This window comes from Parasteatoda tepidariorum, chromosome 11 (genome assembly GCF_982258835.1).
Source record: "Parasteatoda tepidariorum strain Cologne lab strain chromosome 11, Ptep-v5.0, whole genome shotgun sequence".
NCBI classification, from domain to species: Eukaryota; Metazoa; Arthropoda; class Arachnida; order Araneae; family Theridiidae; genus Parasteatoda; species Parasteatoda tepidariorum.
In genome coordinates, this window is record NC_141765.1 from 21454652 (window position 1) to 21472075 (window position 17424).

A 17424-nucleotide genomic window follows, 5' to 3' on the forward strand; every position below is an offset into this window, starting at 1 on the left:
ATAGATCTGGGAAAACAGTTAAAAAGTGGAACAATTATATTTTTACTATAACATTCTTCTTAATTCAGGATCAGCCGTTTTATTTTAGTATTTTAGATTAAATGCTTATAAAATATTGAAGAAAACTCTGTAACAAAACTAAATTCTTTTTTTTTTTGCTATGTAGCTGTCGACTGTCACTTTTGTTGATGAAAGGACTGTATCCTTCAGAATTTATAAATTAATAAAACATATAAATAATCTGATAAATATGTTTATAAATGAGTGCAAAAATAAATCAATTTCTGCCATATTTACGAAATGTAGTTGCATAAATACTGTAGACAAATATCTTCTCTTCTATAGACAGTATCTTCTGTAGACAAATATCTGCTAAGAGTGTAAAAATTAGTAATTATATGCATTCTTTGTATTAAAAGAAGTTCAAATCTTTTAAGTACAATATTCAATTGCTTCTAAATATGTTTAATAATTTTGAAGGTTATAAAAAATTTGCTAATGCTTCAAAAAAATTTATTGAAAGTACAATGCCAACTTTCATTTTAGCTTTCATTTAGTGCACATTCCACGTAAAAAAAAATAATAAAAAACTTCTCTAATTTTATGTATGGTAAGAATTTATAATATTAATAATAACAATTATTATTCTGAATCTACCACTTTTACTAGAAAGCAGTTTAAAAATCTAATATCCATTTGAATAAACATCAGCAAATCAGATATCAAGTTTTTTATTATTAATGTCTTAAATTTAAAATTAGCACTTTTTAAGAGGCTTATGAGTTATTTAAACTTCTGTAGATAGAAATTTATATTATTCTCAAAATTAATTAAATGAAGAAAAATATAGGAAAAGCACCCATCAAAACTAAACTCACATTAATAAACTATTTTTTTTTTTTAGTCAAAATATGTAACAAGCCTTTCTAAGGGCATGGTAAGTATACTTACCACCAATTTTAAAAGTTCATGATAGACTATTTTACCATTTTTAATTTTGGTTTCCATCCGTTAATAACTTCAGCTTTGATGAAGTACGTTTGAATAAAATTGGTGCCTTAGCTTATTTGATAAAATTAATTTTATCTAATAAGCTAAATGAGTTTCTTTTGATTATATCAACTTCAATTTCAAAATATTTTAATTCACCTTTGCTCGAAATAAATGCCACATTTAAGGGTTAAAATAAATTCCAATTGTATGTTGCACATTAACTCACAAATTTCAATACTGAAGATGCTCCATGTATAAAAGTGTTATATAATACTTTAAAGAATGCTTCCATTATAACAGTGGTTATATGTTTACATTTAAACTAAGTGAACACTTTAAATTATAAAACAAGAATGTGCACAATTCTTTATATGCATGAAGGTTTTTATTATAAATATTTTATGGTGAATTTTTACACATGGGTTGACAAATTTTCACAATGAATAACGTGGAAAATATTGCTACCACTTTTTATTTATTTTTTATTTGGGGTAACATTTACTTCACTATACAAAATAATAAGCTTATGCAACAAATTACTTGAAAACAGCATGCTTCCTAAATTGATGCTATTAATGCCAAATATTGGCAACATTCTACTTTTTAAGTCAATATTTCATTTATCTTTCTGGCCTTTTTACTAATCAGAAATTTATGAAATTTAGTTCCAAGGGTTATTTTTGCGCACTAAATCGACTGCAATAAAAAATTATTATGTTTCTTCAGAAAAATAGTGTTTTTCTGCAAAATAAGCATATTCTGCCTTGGTTTTAGATAACTGATACATGTAATAGAGATTTCCTTGAGTAATTGCCATAGCACTTTGCAGAATGAAAATCCGTTCAAAAGTTATGAAGGTGATTCCTTTATTGTACATAGCTTATCTTACAAATAAGTGGGATTAGGAATTTTAAGGATGTCTAAATTTTGCTGTATATTCACTTCTTTGTATTGCTTTGTTGTTTTGTGGCCACTTAGAAATTTTTTTTCTTTTTTAATAAAAAAAATTCCAAACATGAAGCCTAATTTCTTGTACATGTACTCTTATACAGTGAGACCAAGCAAATTGACTCATATTTTCAAGAACCAATTATAATTTTTAAAATTAAAGAGAATTAAAATCTTTGTTCCCTGACCACCTGTCTATCTTGTATATCTTTTATTGACATGTTAAATTCGTCTAAGATTGTTATTAAATACAGTTCTAATTCTTTCATAGAGTGACTAAAAGAGAATTTTTCAAAAAAGTTTCTATATTATGTATTAAAATTTTTTCTAAATTGGTAAAATAATATTTAAATTATCTAAACTTTCTTGTAAGTTGGCCAGACGGGACACTATTGTAGGTTTTTGTAATAATAAGGTTGGTAAATATGACTAAATAAATTAAACTCTGAAATATAATGTTTCCTTACTGCAAATAAGTTTTTGTTTGTTGTTATTTTAAGAAATTATTTGCTAAGAATAACTGATATGCTTAGCTTACAAAATATGCATACCTGTTTTTCTTCTAAAAAGTTTAATGTTAAAACTAAGTAACAAGTTACAATTCATTCTATAATTTACCTCATTTCTTAAGATGTATGGATGCTTTGCAGAATAAAAATTTTTAAGTAATTTTTAAAGAAATCAATTTTATTTATTTTTATTTGGATTGATAATATATAAAAAATATTCGAATAATATGGTATAACTAAAAATAACATAATATTAGAAATGATTAAAAAAACACTGGCTCATCCCCCCTGAAGTTGATCATTAAAGTAAAAATTCACCAAATCTTAAAATGGTCACATTGCCAGTTTTTCCTCTGTTGTTTTATATGAGGTATTCCATGAAAACTTTTTTATTTTAATAAATAAATTATGTTTATTTCTTCTACGATTCTTTATCAAAATAATGATATTTATATTTTTTTCATACATTTTTAAATTTTGATATTGTAGTTTTCTTACAAGAAGATTTTAGAAAATAAAACTGTTTTCATACATTATAATTGTGCCTATGTCTAACATTTGAATTTTTCAAATTCTCTTTTTTTATAATAGTTTATTTCTGTATTTCTAGAATATCAAATTTTAAAAAAACTCAATTTTATCCTGAATAATTTCAGTTTTTAATGTAAACTAATATTTTTTAGATATTTCTGTTTGTTTTATGCTTTATTGTAAAATTAAAAATGATGCATTTTTAAATGTTTCCAATAAGACTGAAACTTGCTCAAAGATTGAGCAAAATATCACAACTGTACTAATTATTTAATACTTTTGTAATGTTCTTCTTGTCACTGTTTTGTATATTGTCCTTCAAGCTAACCGTAGGTTTATATTCCAAAATATTTTCAATGCATCAAATTGTACACTTGTATGTTTAAAATATATAAATATTTCCAAATTAAAATATTCTGAGAAAATGTAAGTAACATGAATTTTTTGTCATTAACATATATTTGTAGCATTAAACATAAATTATCATATCATGGGTACACTATAAAAATTTATGGAACAAAAGCTTTATCTGTTCAAAAACATTGCAGTTTCAAAAAATCACTATAGGAAAATAACAAACTAGTTTTCTATTAATCAATTATATATTAGAAAATGTATTAGGTTTGTCTCTATTTACAGGGCTGCCATCTTTCTACTCTTTGTGGACAAACTTTTTCTAGTGGTAGCAAATTTTACATTTTAATGGGTGATTCTTAGTTTAGTAATTTGATTTAAAATTGTTTTCCACGCCACTATATTTTATTTTAAATCCGTCACTGAACAGCCGACCCAATTTTGGGTTTACAACTACTAATCTTCAACTCCGTAGCCTTGTAATTTTGAACCAATCCAGAAGACAAGGAAACTCCTGGATCAGTACCCCCAGAGGTATTGATTTGTTATGGAAACATGGAGGACTTTGCAACTCGACAGATTTAACGTGTATCAGTCACCATTTACTACACAGGGAGTCTTCTGTCGGCAGGGATCGAACTCTTGGACATGGGCCCAGTACCCTACCAACCAGGCTATCCCGGCCTTCCGCACCACTATTTGTGATTATTCGAAAATGCATATAAAAAACCATTTTGATCAGTTCTCTTGGGGAAAATTTTTTAAAATGTTGGCAAAATGTGGAAAGATTTTTTTTTATTGTCTACCATTCTATAAAATATTTCACAAACATGTTGTAGTTGGCAGCCATGTATTTATATAAGTGAAGCTTAAAGTTCAAGTTTTTATTTAATATCTAATCAAAAACAAAGTTTTGAGATAATAAGAAAAAAAACAGATTGCAAATAATGAATAATAAGTTCAAATCCATTTTGAAAATCTTCTAAATTTTGACCGCAAAATCATTGAACTCCTGTGTTATAAGCAGAAATTTATTTCTTTATTTCCCAAACTTTTGATTTTAAATTAACAAAAAAAAATTAAAAGCCTACAATCAATTTTAACAGCTGAAATAATTAAAAGTAAACAAAATACAATGTTTTACAATTTAGTCAACAAATTTAGTTACTCATTTTCGTTTTCCATCAAAATAAATAACAAAAACTCACATTATCACTAAATTAAACATAATTTTATAATCTAGATTTATGCATTGTGTAACAACTAAAGGTAGTGATTATGGAACACCCTGTATATAAATTATATGCAAGGTGGTCCATAATAACCACTCTTAATAGATATTTTCCCACATTGATCCTATGAAAAACTTTATGAAACATATATGTTAAAGACCAAAAAACATTAAGTTACCCTTCAATATGGGGTAACTAAAACCAGCATTAAGAATTCAGCAATTGGCTAATATTTAAGTTAGAGAGGGGGTAAGAAAAGGCTAAAATAAATGTACTTATATTGTTCGAAACATTAATTAGAAAATAAAAGTGTAATTTTTTTTCTTAAGTATTTTTAGTGTTTCAGCCTTTTTAGATTAAAATAATTTACCCGGAAAGATCATGTAATGATTGATGTTCAACTAACAAATTCAAATGGGAAAGGTATCCTCCAATGATTGTTACAGGCTTTTAAACTTACAACTATACTTTTATAAAAAAAAAGCTTGGAGGCCTTTTTTTTATCCATTCAGGAAACAACAATGGGCTTAAAAATATAGAAAAAAGTCAACAGATGGAAGAAAACTAACAATAAGAACTTAAAACAGTCTTGCTAAAATCAGCTTCTGAAAGTGTGTAATCATGATAATAAATTTTATTCTTACTAAATAACAAACATGGTTGCGATTACTTTACACCAAGTAGTGTAAAAGAACATGCTAGGTGTTTCTCTACACCAAGAATTATCCTTGCTTTTGGTGTAGTAGAACTTTTAGTGAAACACCACTTTGATGCAAAGTACTTACCACCATTTTTGGTATTCAGATACGCGAAAAATTTTCGCATCGTCTAGGAATATTTCTTAAAATAAAATTAGTTTGCTGATTAAAGATGCACAAAGGGCAGAGAAAAAATGAATATGAATTGGAACTAGCTTCAACAAAACCGAAATGAACAGAAGTTAAATATTATAAAATTATTTATTATTATACAATTGACAGATTTATGTAAATCTACTTATGAGAATAGAGATATCTTTTTCCCTTAACGATCGAACCTGCAAAATTGTGCAGGTTAGGTATTTACCCAATGGATAAAAAGTATAATATGTTTAAACCAGGGCTGCCAACTTTCTACGCTTTTGGGGAAATTTTTTATCTAGTAGTAGCAAAGTTTATGTTTTAAATGTGTTATTCTTTGTTTTGTAAATTTGATTTAAAATTATTTTTCACACCCACTATATGTAAATGATTCAAAAGTTTATATAAAAAGCCACTTTGTTCCAACTCTCTCGTGGCGAAGCTTTTGTTTTTGATTGTCTGCCATTCTATAAAATATTTCGCAAAACCGTGGTAGTTGGCAGCTCTGTATTTATATAAGTGAAACTCAAAATTCAAGTTCGCCCGAAAATTTTTTATTTTATATATACCTAATCAAAATGAATAGGAAATAAAAAGGAGGAAAAAATTAATAGGAAAAATAATAGATTGTAAATAATGTGTAATAATTTCATTTCGAAAATTTTCTAAATACAGTCCACAAAATCATTAAACTCGCATTTCGTAAGCGGTAATTGATTTCTTTATTTCCCTAGCTTTTGATTTTAAATTAATAAAGAAAAATAAATTGCCTGGAATTAATTTCTAAAGCTGAAATAATTGAGAGTCTACAAACTTCAATGTTTTTCATTTAAGTCAATGGATTTAATAACTTGTTTCAATTCCTCAATCAATATATCAATAGGTTTTTATTTCTGAACAAAGACAAATAAACTGAAATGGCTTGATAATCTAAAAGGGAAGTTGAAATTTTACCGACGAAGATAACTTGTCTTACCCCAGCTTATATATAGGATTTGAATTTTGGGTAAATTTTCAAAGAAAAATTATTCTCACAGCTTATATACGAATGGGCTTACATTCGGAAATATACGGTTTTTGGTTAAAATACTACTTTATAAAGAAATAACCTCGTTAAAATCAAAACTTTTGAAAGTTGGTATGATGTCGTAAATTCTAGGCTTTATTAGTGTTCAAATAAATCAGACCTGGAAACCCCTTTAATTTTCTCACCACTAACACCACGGTGTTTAATATGGTTGGCTGTTCATAGTATTGATTGAAAATAGCACAATCTTTCAGAATTTTCATTTTACTTGATCGGTTTTGGTAAAGCTAAGCTGTACATTTAGCACCGTTATTTATAACGCTGAAGTGATAATTCATGTATCTTCACTGTTAATTTAAAGTTTGTTCGATCATACTCACATCCTCTTTTTAGTGAGGTAATCATTCTGAAACTTGTGACTGATTCTTACAGTCTAATCTTAATCCTTAGGAGGGGTTTTCTAGTTGTGGTACGTGTAATAGTTACGGTAACTGTCTGCAGACCCCCAAAACCTAACTAGTAGATATTTTGATACGGACTCATATCTTGATAGCAAAATATAATATACTCCCAAGTAACAGGTAAGGATCAGATAAAATGTTTCAGAAAAAGTGAAGTAGGTTATTAAGAAGATAGAAAAAGGATTTATTTTTAAAAAAAATTTTTTTTTTTTTTTTATGTACAGATTTGCTAACTAGACACAGTTTTAGAAATATATTTTCTGAATAGTTTTAATGACAAATAAGCGGAAGAGAAAAATATAGAAACATAAATCAAAATTTCATTCGATTATTAAGATTGTGAAACGTTTTAAGAAAATTGTTTGAATAACAACCAATTTAAAACAAAAATAAATAAATAAAAATTCCTTCTCAACCGATTATTCATTTATTTTTTAAATTTAGTCATTTCTGAAATTCAAACTTGTCAAAGAAATTTAAAGATTTACTAATAATATATAATTATAGTACATGCAAATGATAATTTAAAATATTTTAGGAAGTTAGCTAAATTTTTTTCCTGAATTTATTCTTTACCAATACTAATAAAATAAACTATATTATCGTCATATTGACCCCATTCTACCCATCTAAAAAAAATCATCGTTATATTTTCATTACTTTCACGTTTAGCTTATTTTTGGAGCAGATATTCCACATTTATTTCTTATTTTACGATCTGTATGAATGGATCATAAATTAGACACATTCGTTTATCTGTCCTATGAGATATTAAGCAGTAATAATAATGGTTTCTCGCGAATTATTTTTATTATTAGTGAGGATATCTCAGTTCAATTTTATATATAAATCCTAAATTAATGTATATGTTATCCGAAAGGTATGAAAATCTAGCATTCTAGAGAATGCCTGACTTTTTAGGCAAAATAAAAAACTTCAAATTTATTCTGGTTTATACCTAGCCGTTTTTAAGCATATTGTATATAATATCTAAGCATTCTATACATTGTAAAAAAATTTAGTGTGTAGTTACCACAATTTTTGGTGTTGAAGTAAACTAAATACATTTTTAAGAACAGAGCTGTAATAATCGTGCGAAAAATTATATAAAATTGACAAAATAACAATTGTTTGAAGGAACTAGCGTGATTATATTACTAAAAATGGACTTGTTTTTTAAACGATATATCTTTGCAATAAAACCAAAACTGATTCCAATGTGCATTAAAATATGTATGTTTCAGTAAATGAATAGAACTATAGCGGTGAAAAAGTAAACAAAAAATGTGACTGCATGCACAGAAAAAATTCTAATTAGAAATTTATGCAACTATACACCAAAATTTTTTACAGCACCGAATGACAAATACAATTCAAGGAGCTGCAGTGGCTCAATGGTTAGAGTGACTGCCTTCCACTGAGGTAACCCAAGTTCGAATCCTGCTGATGGATGGTCGAGTCGAGTTCTGCTCGACCTCATTGCTTACAACTACAATGCTGACGTGAAGTATTCTAGGTGATACGGATCTTGGGTTTCGAATTCCCTTGCTAACCGTGGGAGATTTTCGTGGTTTTCCTCTCCGTGTAACACATTTGTGGTTAGTTCCATCAAAAGTCTTCCACAAAGGCTAGTTTTTCCCAATACTTGATCTTGTTGTTCCCTTATTTTCTGAGATGAGTTTAAATTTATAAGCTTGGTATGGGTTCGAAATTTTTAAGCCGTAAGCACAAAAATGGGTGGGCTGTCCAACGCCGGTTAGAAAAGAATATTGAAAGGCTTTATAAGATAATTGATATGAGAAATATTTTTTTCTTTTTTGAACCGTAAAGCTAATCTTATATTAGTCCCCTCTGAGATACAGAGATTTGAAGAGAAATTTTCACTGAGAAAAAATACCCCTTACTGAGAAAAAAATACCTCCTTTAAATATTAAAAAATCCCCCAAAATAAAACTATTTTTCAGTCTTAGAACTTTTAAAAAGAGTTTGTGTTTCCTTTCTACAAATTTGCTTTATAATTTTAAAACTTCAAAAAAAAAGTATTCCCACTATGAGGTTGCAATTTATACTTGCTCTTCTTGGTACTACTTTTCGAGAAATTTGACACCTATCTTTTGATAATATCATTTATTCAAAACTATCCCGCAATACAAAAAAAAAAAAAAAAAAATTCATCAAAGTGTCTACCGGAATAATTAATATGATTCTGAAAATTCCGACACCTATTCTTTAATATTATCTTAATTTTAAAACAATTCTGGGCGCATTTTTTTTTTTTTTTTTTTTTTTTAAAGGGCTTCTAAGTGTAGGCCAGAATTAGTTACGACACAATCTGATTAATTCAATACTTTCTTACATTTTACTCTACTGGTCTCCTGCATGAACTCACCGCTTCACGGTTCCTTATTGCCCTGTCCTTGCACGAACTCACAACTTCGCGTACCTCCGTTTATCCCTGTTGCCTTAGACAGTATCGCTCTAAATCTTCGCCATTAAAATTTTAATTGCAAATCGGAGTGGTAGAACTTGGACGCTGTTTAATGGCACGAATGCCGAAATAGGTTATGCTGCGTCAAACACATGGCTGTAATTCGTGGGAACATGATGTTTAACTATCGATCTATTATAACTATCAACCTAGTTCAATTAACTCCAAATTTCCCCAATAATAAGAAAATATCGAAATGAATTTGTTAGTTTCCTTCGTTATCTGATTAAGAATATGTAGTCGAAATTAAATTTGAGACTTCTATCCTTGGGCCAAGCTTGTATTTAGCATTAACTTTCAAGCAAGGTGTAATAACCCCGATAATTACAAATGGTCGATAATTATCAAATACCAACATAAAACTTTATTTTTTTTTCCCTTAAAAATTTATGAACATCACATAATCTGAATTTTATATATTAATGAAATTTTAAAAATACGACTTTTTGAAATTCGATTTCTCTCAAATTTTATATTTTGCCATGAAAAACTATATTCTTTGACTGATGTCAAAAGATGTGTACCTAACGATTCAAAAAAGTTTTTTTGACAATTATTAAATAAAATAATAAATATATACTAAAAGTTATTTTTTGCATAGAATTATCTTTGGCTAAACGAATTTTATTATTGTGCGAAAAAATTTTTTCCAGTCGTTCAAACATTTCTAGAGGTATGGTGAAATACGCAACAACTAAAACCGCTCTCCTGGCCAAACTATTGGGGCCATATTTCCCAGATTACGACTACTACACTTTATAATTTGGGAGTCGGAAGTCCGAATTCGTCGAAAAAAAGGCATGTTTATTCAGAGAAAGTCCATTTTTGTGCTTCATTTCGAAGCTTAAAATATCGTTTGCACTAATTGATCAGCATATTTGAAGTCATCTCCTTGAATCAGTAAGATTGAGTTCCAGGATGTGAAAATTCGACCATTAGATCAATAGATATTCAGGATGGTCCGTTTATTTTTTTGCGCACAATACGTGAATTCCAGATTAGCATTGTAGAGAACCACGATTGTTCCGTATTAGCTGCGCTGCGCAGAATTTACGTGCGTGAACATACGGGATTACTCATGCAGTACTCAGCAGGAGGTGGGCATTCCCTGCAATTTCGATACTAATTTTTTTTCAATTAAATATTGTTTTCAAAACATTCCCGCGTTGCAAAAAATTATTAAAAATATCAGCTATATGATATTAGTTTATATGAGGACATAAATTTAATAAATTATCAAAAGGTAGGAGCTAGAAAATACCAAATATTATACATCTTTGCTTCATATTAATCTGATATATCTTTTTTTTCAAGCGCAATCTGATATATCTTTTTTAAACAGTAGTTTTAATCTTTTTTTGGGGGGAGGGGGACACAGAAGTGCCACTTACAAAAATCTATTTTCTTTTTCGAGTCTTAGAATCATTTCTTTTTCAAACAAAATTTCATCATAATTTTCAACAAGCATGGATATTTTCTGGAAGTTTTAAACCTATTCTTTATATAATATTTGTTCTAAGCAATTCCGCGGCACAAAAATTATAAAATATTTTTACAATGAGTTCCAGATGATCGTTACGCTGTTCAGGCAGTCCATTTTAATCTTTTTTAAAAAATATAATTTTAGTATTTAACTACTAAAGTGAGAATTCTGGAAATTTCGACATCATTTCGTTTATTAAATATTTATTTCTAAACACCATGATTCTTTATTACTCGTAGTTTATTTTATTTTATAACCGTCGTTGAACAGCCGACCCAATTTTGGGTTTACGACTAAATGTGTTCAACTCCGTAGATTTGCAATTTTGAACCCAATCCAGAAGGCAAGGGAACTCCTGGATCAAATATTGGGAGAAATTTGCCTTCATGGAGGACTTTTTGGTGGAACTAACCCTCATTTTCGTTGCATGGTGAGAAAAACTACAAAAACCTTATACCGTTAGACTGACGGCAAGGGGACGTTAACGCATGATCCATCTACCTCTGAGAATATTTTACGTCAGCATTCGAATTAACCAGCCATCACCTCATTGGGAGACGAGCGCTCTATCCCCTGAGTTACCACGGCCTATTTCTCGTATTTTATATTTTATTTTATAACCGTTGTTGAACAGCTGACCCAATTTTTGTGTCTACGACTACTAATGTTGAACTACGCAGTCTTGTAATTTTGAACCCAATCTAAAAGACAAGGGAACTCTTAGATCAAGTATTGCGAGACATTTTTGCCTTCATTGAGGACTTCTTGATGGAATTAACCCGCATTTGAGTTACATTGAGAGGAAGACCACGAGAACCTCCCTCGGTTATCTTGATGGCAAAGGGACTCTAACCCATAATCCATCTACCACTGAGGATATTTCATGTTAGCACTGTGATCGGTGCAACTCGGATGCGGAATTCGTGTCGACCAGCCATCGCCGGGATTTGAACCCGGTTCAACTCATTAGAAAGCGAACGCTCTATTCCCTGAGCCATCACGACTCTATTATGACTCGTATTTTATTTTTATTTTATCCGTCGTTGAACAGCCGACCTTATTTTGGGTTTACGACTACTAATGTTCAACTCCGTAACCCTGTAATTTTGAACTAATCCAGAAGACAAGGAAACTCCTGGATCAGTACCCCCAGAGGAATTGATCTGTTATGGGAACATAGAAGACTTTGCGACTCGACAGATTTAACGTGCATCAGTCACCATTTATTACACAGGGAGTCTCCGGTCAGCCTGGGATCGAACCCACGAACTCTTGGTCATGAGCCCAGCGCCCCCCGTCGTTGAACAGCTGTCCCAATTTTGGGTTTACGACTACCTATGTTCAACTCTGTAGCCTTGCAATTTTGAACCCAATCCGAAATACAAGGAAACTTCTGGATCAGTACCCCCAGAGGTATTGATTTGTGATGGGAGCATGGAGGACATTGCGACTCGACAGATTTAACGTGTATCAGTCACCATTTACTACACGAGGAGTCTTCCGGCCGGCGGGGATCGAACCCACGAACTCTTGGACATGGGAACAGTGCCTTACCTGTCAGGCTATCCCGGCCTAAACATGGAGGGTAGCCGTAATCTGGGAAATATTATCCCCATAGTTTGGGCAGGAGAGTGGTCCAAAGTTTGGACCTCTTAATGTTAATTTTATTTTTTGCACATTTCGCCATATTTTGAGAACCTTTAAAGCAAATTGAAAAACTTTTGAGCACAATTATAAAATTCGGGTTTCCAAAAATAATTCCATGCAAAAAATAGCTTTTAATAAATATTTATTATTTTTTTATTATTTTATTTAATAATAGTGGAAGAAATTTGAATTGCAAAGTATACAATTTTTACATAATTTTGAAGAACGTAATTTTCCAGGGCAATTCAGAAAATTTGAGAGAAATCGGTCGAATACTTCCTGAGAAATCATACTATAAGGAAGCAATATTTTTAAAATTCAATTTCTTAGGAACTATTCAACCGATTTGCTCAAATTTTGGATTTCGCCATGTAAAATTAAATACTTTAAAATGATGTAAGGAACTGTATACCTTATTAATCAAGAATTTTTAAACCTTTTTTTAAATAAAATAGTAAAAAATAATAAATCTCTACTAAAAATTACATTTTGCAAGGAACTATCTTTGGATAACTGAATTTTATAATTGTGTGCAAAAATTTTCCAATTCGCTTTAGAGGTTCTCGAGATATGGCGAAATACGCAAAAAATGAAATTTTCGTTAAGGGGTCCAAATTTTGGACCGCTCCCTTGACCAAACTATGGGGACCATGTTTCCCAGATTGCGGCTATTGGGGGTCAGAAATTCGAATCCGTCGAGAAAAAGGTATGTTTTTTTTCGTTTTTGTGTCTGATTTTGTAACTTAAGATATCGTCTGCACTATTTAATTAGCGTAGGTTATGGGTGCCCTCCTCGAGCCTTTAAGATTGAGTCATAGAATGTGAAGATCCGATCATTAGATCAAAAGTTATCCAGGGTGATCTGTTTTTTATTTAGCGCTCTGTACATTGAGTCAAATTCTGCTGCTCTACAAATATCCAATTTATGTTTTGCTTTATTCATTTTTTCCCGATTCATAAAATCTTTTTTTTCTTTTCAAGACAATGCCGTGGTTCAAATAATTGAAAAAAATATTGAAGATGTCCGCAAAATTATGTTAGTTCAAAGAAAATTTAATTAGTTGATATGAATAATAGGTTAAGTATATGTTATGCCACGCCACGGAAATATGTTATGCCACGCCATGTAATGTCATAATAAAGGTACTTGCACACATCTTTTTCCTCTTCGCTCTTTACAAATATTCATTTTTAATTGTGTGCATTTTAAGTAATAAAAAAAGATGTTAATATTATGCAACTTATATGGTGATTCCTCCTCCCGATGTTAATGGAGATATCCCTTTCTTAAAATTTAGAAAAAAAAACTTCCAAAAGAATTATGCATATACAATTTAAAAATTTTATATAATTTTAAATTGTATAAATTTCATTCATACAAAGTAATTTAAAATTTTTACATAAAGAGCAAAATTTTAATTGTTTCTGTATACAATGCCAGTCTCTCGATTATTTCATTGTTAGCATTATTTCAAATGAAAATATTATTTTTCAAAAAAAAATTATAATTTTGTAAAAAACCTCTCATTTAGAGTGGCATGCATTTTTCCTTTTCTCATGGTATGAACATTTTAAAATTTATTTTGAAACTGGAGCTGCATCACATATTGTTTGGATAGTGGGGGGAATAGTCATCATGCTTTATAAGCTAATATGATTTAATTTATTTATAAGCCGTGATTTAAATGTTGAAGTATTGTATTTAACAGAATCCGCACTATTATTTTAGCCACCTATTTATATATATAGGCTAATAAATAATATATGTAGGCTAATGAATACAAATATCCAATTTATGTTTTGCCTATCTATATATACTATATATATATAGAGAGAGAAAGAGATATACATTTTTTTTTTTTTTTTTGCTGCTAAGTTTTATACGTTGAAGGTACAATAAGAGTAAGAAGAAAAATATCGTCACGAAAGAAAATTTTTTAAAGTATAACTTTCCCCAAGTATTTAAAAATGTGTTCCCAAAACAATTTTCCTTCTATTAACTTTCAAAAAAAATATTAAAAGCTATTCTTCAAATTTATTTTGCAACTTTAAAATTTCTTAATACTATTCTCTGATAAATAGCTTTGGGGATTTGGTCCCGTTAATACTCCTTAAGTTACATTTGATTTTTTTTTCCAGTGTTTCAAAAATTTATCTTAATTTGAAAAAGTGTCGATCAAACTTCTCAAAAACAATTTAAGAGAAATTTTACTAAAAAAGAAAAAAAAAAGTTGTGTATTAGAAAGATTTTTTTTTTCTTTCTCTTTTAGAATTAAAAATTAAAAGTCTTTAAAACCTTATACGTCGCTACACAAATAACTACGAAGTATTTGTGTTCGTCACCAATTAAGGATTTAAATTTATTTAGTATTTCAAATCGATAAGGACAACAAAAAAAAAATATCCTTTCATAGATTAAATTTTTTATTAAGTAACATTTCAACCAGTAAATAATTCCTGAGAGCATTTCAAATACACTTTTTTTCGTTTTTTTTCTTCTTTGAAACCTACTCTCCAGAAATCACAAGTCAAAGCTCATAATTTGAATAACGCAAAATTGAACATTTGCGATTCTTGCAAAAAAAGGTTGTTTAGAAAATATTTTGAAAAGCTTCATATTTTACTAAGTGAGAATCACACATTTATGCAATTGTAATAATGTTGCTTTTATGTTCTTTCTAGTCGTTTAGATACGTTTTCCTGCCCCTTCCCCCCATCAACTAGCTCATCACTTCATTTTTGAACTACCAACCTTTTGATAAAACTTATTCTGACATAAAATAATATATATAAAAAAAAATGCGTCCTTTCCCGTTTCTGCTATTCCCTCTCCTTTGTGTGGTTGTCAACTACCACCCTCTCCTTACCCTTCTATTTCCATGGCAACCAGCTGCTACACTTTTGGTACCCCCCCCCCCAAACCCTAGAATAATTATTTCAGTACGCCTTGCACAGCTCAACTATTCATCGTACAGAACGAGGGTTTTAATTTATCCTGTAGCATAGAAAGCTCTTTAGTTGCGTTTCGTGTCTTTTCTCTTGTATATATTTTACTTTGAAGGAATCTTTCATTTAAGACACTCCCTTGCATTTTTGTAACAGTTTGCTTTTTCGTGAATTATTTCTTACATTCAAGTTTTTGAATTTTAAATTTCTCGAAGATCTGAGAGGACGGATTTTAATCAAAATATTTCGGAATTAGTTCTATTTTAATCGTTTTTTAGCGCTCTAATTTATTAAATGTAAATTCGTAACGGACGTTATTTGTCGTAACGACTTATTTTGCAAGCTCTTATTTGACATGAATATGCTCTAAATTTAAGAAATTTTGCCATTAGTCAGTGGGCAGTTGTAGCCTTTTTGAAAGTGGCCAATTCTGAAACATGCGGCGAATTTTCCAAAAAATTTAAAACAATTGAAAGAACTGTGGATGTTAATGGAGTAGGGCGCTTCTTCTAAAGCATTTTTCAAAATATAATAAAAATTACAAAGTTTGTTTCTAAAACTAAGAAAAATTTTAGGAATGACGCATGGAATAAAATAATTTTCAAACTGCTGTGAGATATTCGTAATATTTCCATATTTATTAAAAAAATAAAATGCGCATGGATCTTCTTTTCTTCCTCTTTTTTTTCTTTTTAATGCACGTAGTTTACAACCCACGTGCCAACACATTCTTAAAGTATAAATAAGTTTAAAAACTTTTTTCTTAAAGCAATGTTTTCATATTTGTAGACACGATAATTCAATTTCTGAAAACCGATTAGGCTAAATCCGCATGTTTATTAGTCCTTTTTAAGATTCATTGGTATTTGGTGATTTAAAAAATATACATTGTATGAAAATATGAAATTTTAAAAATAATTTAACGCTTGCTCTTCTTTAAAATTTTTCATGCAATTCATCTTTTTTTTAAAAATTAATTTTCATTTTTTTTTAATTTTTTAGTTTGTCTATTACCATATTATCCATTATTTTTGCATATTCTAAACAAATATATTTTCTATGTTACTTTAATCTTATTAATAGTATTTCCAATAAAATTTTTAAGAGAAACCCTTTTAAATGATGTCATACTTGTTACTAAGTTTGTCATGTCTTTTACCAAAACAAAAATTCAGACGGCCAAATAATTCTAAAATAAATTTAGACTAGAAACTTAAACTAAATTATCCAGTTGAATAAATAAAAAAATAATTTTTACACGACCAACTATGGTAACAGACATGATATAGGAAAAATAACATTTAGCGCTGGAAAACCTCTGCTTTATTAATCGCATATAGAATATTCATAATAACTGCTTCTATTTTTTTTTTAACTGTCTTCAATGGTAAACAAATGTTGCCATCAGGAATTTGTGTATTTTAAAAAATGTAAATAAGTGTATGGTTACTGTCTTAATATCAATTTGCAGACAGCAATATTTAGTTATGCAAAAACTCATATTTTTCTGAATTGTTTTTAGAGAGTAGTTTAGAGAATTTAGACGTTTATGGCTCTTGAGAATGCTGCCAAAGTTCTGGAATTAAAAATAAGCGAAGAGAAAACTAAAATGGTCGTTAGCACCAGAGTACAAGATATACAATCACTCAAGATTGGCAATTATACCTTTAGTGGATTCACCCAATTTAAGTGCCTGGGCTCTCTAATTACCAATAAAAAAAAGTTGAAAGTAGAAATTAGAAACCGAATTTTGATGACTAATATGTGTTACTTTGGACTGAAGAACCAAATCTAAATTTATCTCCATGAGTTCTAAAGTATGTTTATATAAAACGCTTATTAGACCTATTATTTTGTGTGGCGGAGAGACTTGGGGGCAGAAAATAGATATCAGAAAATATATAGCAGAAAATAGGATAAAAGCAAAAGAAAATAGATTACCCAGATAGAAAAATAAGGATTATTT